The sequence below is a fragment of the Arachis hypogaea genome, chromosome 12, assembly GCF_003086295.3.
Source record: "Arachis hypogaea cultivar Tifrunner chromosome 12, arahy.Tifrunner.gnm2.J5K5, whole genome shotgun sequence".
Taxonomy (NCBI): domain Eukaryota; kingdom Viridiplantae; phylum Streptophyta; class Magnoliopsida; order Fabales; family Fabaceae; genus Arachis; species Arachis hypogaea.
In genome coordinates this window covers 41,081,927-41,087,855 of record NC_092047.1, presented here as the reverse complement: position 1 = coordinate 41,087,855, position 5,929 = coordinate 41,081,927, and the positions used below count along the sequence as shown (strand labels likewise).

Sequence of the window (5,929 nt, the reverse complement as noted above, 5' to 3'; positions counted from 1 at the left end):
TCCCTATGAACGCGTGCCTGACAACCACTCCCGTTCTACCTTCAACTGAATGAGTATCTCTTAGATCTCTTAATCAGAATCTTCGTGGCGTAAGCTAGAATGATGGCGGCATTCAAGAGAATCCGGAAGGTCTAAACCTTGTCTGTGGTATTCCGAGTAGGATTCAATGAATGAATGACTGTGACGAGCTCCAAACTCGCGATTGCAGGGCGTTAGTGACAGACGCAAAAGGATAGTAAATCCTATTCCAGCATGATCGAGAACCGACAGATGAATAGCCGTGCCGTGACAGGGTACGTTGACCATTTTCACTGAGAGGATAAGATGAAGCCATTGACAAGGGTGATGCCTCCAGACGATTAGCCATGCCGTGACAGGGCATTGGATCATTTTCCCGAGAGATGACCAAAAGTAGCCATTGACAGTGGTGATGTATCACATAAAGCCAGCCATAGAAAGGAGTAAGACTGATTGGATGAAGATAGCAGGAAAGCAGAGGTTCAGAGGAATGAAAGCATCTCCATTCAGTTATCTGAAATTCTCACCAATGAATTACATAAGTATTTCTATCCCTATTCTATTAATTATTATTCGAAAACACCATTATCAATTTATATCTGCCTAACTGAGATTTGCAAGGTGACCATAGCTTGCTTCATACCAACAATCTCCGTGGGATTCGACCCTTACTCACGTAAGGTATTACTTGGACGACCCAGTGCACTTGCTGGTTAGTTACACGGAGTTGTGAACCATGGTCTTGGCATCATGTTTTTGGCGCCATTTCCAGGGAAAGAAAGAGCAATGAATTTTACATAATTAAAGTGTAATCACGATTCCGCGTACCAAGTTTTTGGCGCCGTTGCCGGGGATTGTTCGAGTTTGGACAACTGACGGTTCATCTTGTTGCTCAGATTAGGTAATTTTCTTTTTGTTTTCTTTTCAAAAATTTTTCAAAAATATTTCAAAATTTTCTCACCTGTTTTCGAAAAAAAAAATTTATTCAAAATTTTTAAAGAATGAATTCTAGTGTTTCATGAAGCATGTGAAGCCTGGCTGGCTGTAAAAGCCATGTCTAAATTCATTTGGACTGAGGCAGCAATTTGTTATCAAGAGCAAGCTAGTTGTTGTTAATCCACCTGCTGCTGTTCCTGATTTACATGCTTAAGCTTGGCTGGCCATTGGCCATGTCTAGTGTTTTGGACTGGAGCTTTCTTTGAAAGCTTGGCTGGCTAGTGAGCCATGTCTAATTCCTGGACTGAAGCTTTAGACTAAGAATGCAAGATTCCTGGAATTCATATTAAAAATTTAGGAATCCTTATTTTCCTTTTTCTATTAATTTTCGAAAAATCAAAAATATTTTTGTGTTCTTGTTTGAGTCTTGAGTCATATCATAAGTTTGGTGTCATTTGCATGTGCATCTTGCATTTTTCGAAAATATCATGCATTCATAGTGTTCTTCATGATCTTCAAGTTGTTCTTGGTAAGTCTTCTTGTTTGATCTTGATGATTTTTTGTTTTGTGTCTTTTATTGTTTTTCATATGCATTTTTGAATTCTTAGTGTCTAAGCATTAAAGAATTCTAAGTTTGGTGTCTTGCATGTTTTCTTTGCATTAAAAAATTTTTCAAAATTGTGTCTATGATGTTCATCTTGACATTCATAGTGTTCTTGGTGTTCATCTTGACATTCATAGCATTCTTGCATGCATCACATGTTTTGATCTAAAAATTTCATGCATTGCATCTCTTTAGTGTTTTTCTCTCTCATCATAAAAATTTCAAAAAATAAAAAAAAATATCTTTCCCATTTTCTCTCATCAAATTCGAAAATTTGGATTGACTTTTTCAAAAATTTTTAAATCAAATTGTTTCTCATGAGTCAAATCAAATTTTCAATTTGAAAATCTTATCTTTTTCAAAATCTTTTTCAAAAATCAAATCTTTTTCAAAATTCTTAGTTATTTTCGAAAATTCCAAAAATATTTTTCAAAAATCTTTTTCTTATTTTTATATCAAATTTTCGAAAATAACATAATCAATTAATGTTTTGATTCAAAAATTTGAAGTTTGTTACTTGCTTGTTAAGAAAGATTCAAACTTTAAGTTCTAGAATCATATCTTGTGATTTCTTATGAATCAAGTCATTAATTGAGATTTTAAAAATCAAATCTTTTTCAAAACTAATTTCTAAAATATCTTCTTATCTTACCTTTTTCAAAAAGTTGGTTTCAAAATATCTTTTCTAACCTCCTAACTTCTTATCTTTTCAAAATTTGTTTCAACTAACTAACTAACTTTTTGTTTGTTTCTTAACTTTTTCAAAACTACCTAACTAACTCTCTCTCTCTAATTTTCAAAAATATCTTCCCTCTTTTTCAAAAATTTCTTTTTAATTAACTAATTATTCTTATTTTTATTTTTGATTTTAAAAATTTTCGAAAAATACTAACATTTTTCAAAAACCATTTTCGAAAATCACTAACTCTTTTTCAAAAATATTTTTCGAAAATTCTTCCTCTCCCATCTTATTCTATTTATTTATTCATTTACTAACATCTCATCTCATCTCACATCTCAACCCTCCTCACAGTTGTGTTTCTTCCATTACATTACATTCCTTATCTCCCCCTCTTTTCTTCCACTCACAAAGGGATCTCTATACTGTGGTATAAAGGATCCATATTATTATTATTATTTTTTCTGTGCCCTCTTCTTTGTCATATGAGCAGGAGCAAGGACAAGAATATTCTTGTTAAGGCAGATCCAGAACCTGAAAGGACTCTGAAGAGAAAATTAAGAGAAGCTAAATTACAACAATCCAGAAATAACCTTTCAGAAATTTTCGAACAGGAAAAGGAGATGGCAGCCGAAAATAATAATAATGTAAGGAAGATGCTTGGTGACTTTACTGCACCTAATTCCAATTTACATGGAAGAAGCATCTCCATTCCTGCCATTGGAGCAAACAACTTTGAGCTGAAACCTCAATTAGTTTCTCTGATGCAACAGCACTGCAAGTTTCATGGACTTCCATCTGAAGATCCTTTTCAGTTCTTAACTGAATTCTTGCAGATATGTGATACTGTTAAGACTAATGGAGTAGATCCTGAAGTCTACAGGCTCATGCTTTTCCCTTTTGCTGTAAGAGACAGAGCTAGAATATGGTTGGATTCTCAACCTAAAGATAGCCTGAACTCTTGGGATAAGCTGGTCAAGGCTTTCTTAGCCAAGTTCTTTCCTCCTCAAAATCTGAGCAAGCTTAGAGTGGATATTCAGACCTTCAAACAGAAAGAAGGTGAATCCCTCTATGAAGCTTGGGAAAGATACAAACAGTTGACCAAAAAGTGTCCTTCTGACATGCTTTCAGAATGGACCATCCTGGATATATTCTATGATGGTTTATCTGAGCTATCAAAGATGTCACTGGACACTTCTGCAGGTGGATCCATTCACCTAAAGAAAACGCCTGCAGAAGCTCAAGAACTCATTGACATGGTTACTAATAACCAGTTCATGTACACTTCTGAAAGGAATCCTGTGAGTAATAGGACGCCTATGAAGAAGGGAGTTCTTGAAGTTGATACTCTGAATGCCATATTGGCTCAGAATAAAATATTGACTCAGCAAGTCAATATGATCTCTTAGAGTCTGCATGGAATGCAAGCTGCATCCAACAGTACTCAAGAGGCTTCTTATGAAGAAGAAGCTTATGATCCTGAGAACCCTGCAATAGTAGAGGGGAATTACTTAGGTGAACCTTATGGAAACACCTATAACTCATCATGGAGAAATCATCCAAATTTCTCATGGAAGGATCAAAAGCCTCAACAAAGCTTTAATAATGGTGGAAGAAATAGGTTTAGCAATAATAAACTTTTTCCATCATCCACTCAGCAACAGACAGAGAACTCTGAACAAAATACTTCTAATTTGGCAAACTTAGTCTCTGATCTGTCTAAGGCTACTGTAAGTTTCATGAATGAAACAAGATCTTCCATTAGAAATTTGGAAGCACAAGTGGGCCAGCTGAGTAAAAGGATCACTGAAATCCCTCCCAGTACTCTCCCAAGCAATACAGAAGAGAACCCAAAAGGAGAGTGCAAGGCCATTGACATAAGCACCATGGCCGAACCTACAAGGGGAGTGGAGGACGTGAATCCCAAGGAGGAAGACCTCCTGGGACGTCCAGTGGTCAATAAGGAGCTTCCCTCTGAGGAACCAAAGGACTCTGAGGCTCATCTAGAGACCATAGAGATTCCATTGAACCTCCTTATGCCCTTCATGAGCTCTCATGAGTATTCCTCTTCTGAAGAGAATGAGGATGTTACTGAAGAGCAAACTGCCAAGTTTCTTGGTGCAATCATGAAGCTGAATGCCAGATTATTTGGCATTGATACTAGGGAAGTTGAACCTCCCTTGTTCATCAATGAACTAAGTGATCTGGATCAACTGACATTGCCTCAGAAGAGACAGGATCCTAGAAAGTTCATAATACCCTGTACCATAGGCACCATGATCTTTAAGGCTCTGTGTGACCTTGGTTCAGGAATAAACCTCATGCCCCTCTCTGTAATAGAGAAACTGAGAATCTATGGGGGTGCAAGATTCTAAAATCTCATTAAAGATGGCAGACAGTTCAAGAAAACAGGCTTATGGACAAGTAGAGGATGTGTTAGTAAAGGTTGAAGGCCTTTACATCCCTACTGATTTCATAGTCCTGGATACTGGAAAGGAAGAGGATGAATCCATCATCCTAGGAAGACCTTTCCTGGCCACAGTAAGAGCTGTGATTGATGTTGACAGAGATGAACTAGTCCTTCAATGGAATGAGGACTCCCTTGTGTTTAAAACTCAAGGATCTCCCTCTGCAACCATGGAGAGGAAGCAGAAAAAGCTTCTCTCAAAGCAGAGTCAACTAGAGCCCCCACAGTCAAACTCTAAGTTTGGTGTTGGAAGGCCACAACCAAACTCTAAGTTTGGTGTTGAACTCCCATATCCAAACTCTAAGTTTGGTGTTGGAGAGTCTCAACAAAGCTCTGCACATCTGTGAGGCTCCATGAGAGCCCACTGTCAAGCTATTGACATTAAAGAAGCGCTTGTTGGGAGGCAACCCAATTTTTATTTATCTAACTATATTTTTCTTAGTTATATGTCTTTGTAGGTTCATGATCATGTGGAGTCACAAAATAAATATAAAAATTGAAAACGGAATCAAAAACAGCAGAAGAAAAATCACACCCTGGAGGAGCATCTGTCTGGCGTTCAGCGCCAGAACAGAGCATGGTTCTGGCGCTGAACGCCCAAAATGGGCAGCATCTGGGTGCTGAACGCCAGAACAGGCATGGTTCTGGCGTTCAACGCCAGAAATGGCACACAAATGGGCGTTGAACGCCCAAAATGGCCACCAACCTGGCGCTGAACGCCCAGAGTTGTGTGCAAAGGCATTTTTACATGCCTAATGGGTGCAGGGATGTAAATCCTTGAACACCTCAGGATCTGTGGACCCCACAGGATCCAATCAGGATCTGTGGACCCCACAGGATCTACACCTACTTCCACTCACTTCTTCTCACCACTCTCTTTCACACAACCCCATAAGCACTCTTCCCCAAAAACCCTTCACCAATCACCTCAATCTCTCTTCCCCATCACCTCTTCACCACTCACATCCATCCACTCTTCCCCATAAACCTACCTCATAAACCCCACCTACCTTCAAAATTCAAAACCAATTTCCCACCCAAACCCACCCATATGGCCGAAACCTTCCCCCCTCCCTTCCCTATATAAAGACCTCCATTATTCATCAAATTCACACAACACATCCCTCTACACTCCTCTTGGCCGAAACCACATCTCCCTCTCCCTCTCCATATTTCTTCTTCTTCTTCTTCTATTCTTTTGTTTATTGCTCGAGGGCGAGCAATA

At 38.4% G+C, this 5,929-nt stretch overlaps 1 non-coding gene across 1 annotated transcript; it reads right to left on the bottom strand.

Moving 5' to 3' along the window:
- Window positions 1–3,256: 3,256 nt before the first annotated feature.
- Window positions 3,257–3,364, bottom strand: LOC112732064 (small nucleolar RNA R71). Its single transcript, XR_003167805.1, has one exon. It is a non-coding gene; the product is annotated as a small nucleolar RNA R71 (small nucleolar RNA).
- Between the last annotated feature and the right edge of the window lie 2,565 nt (window positions 3,365–5,929).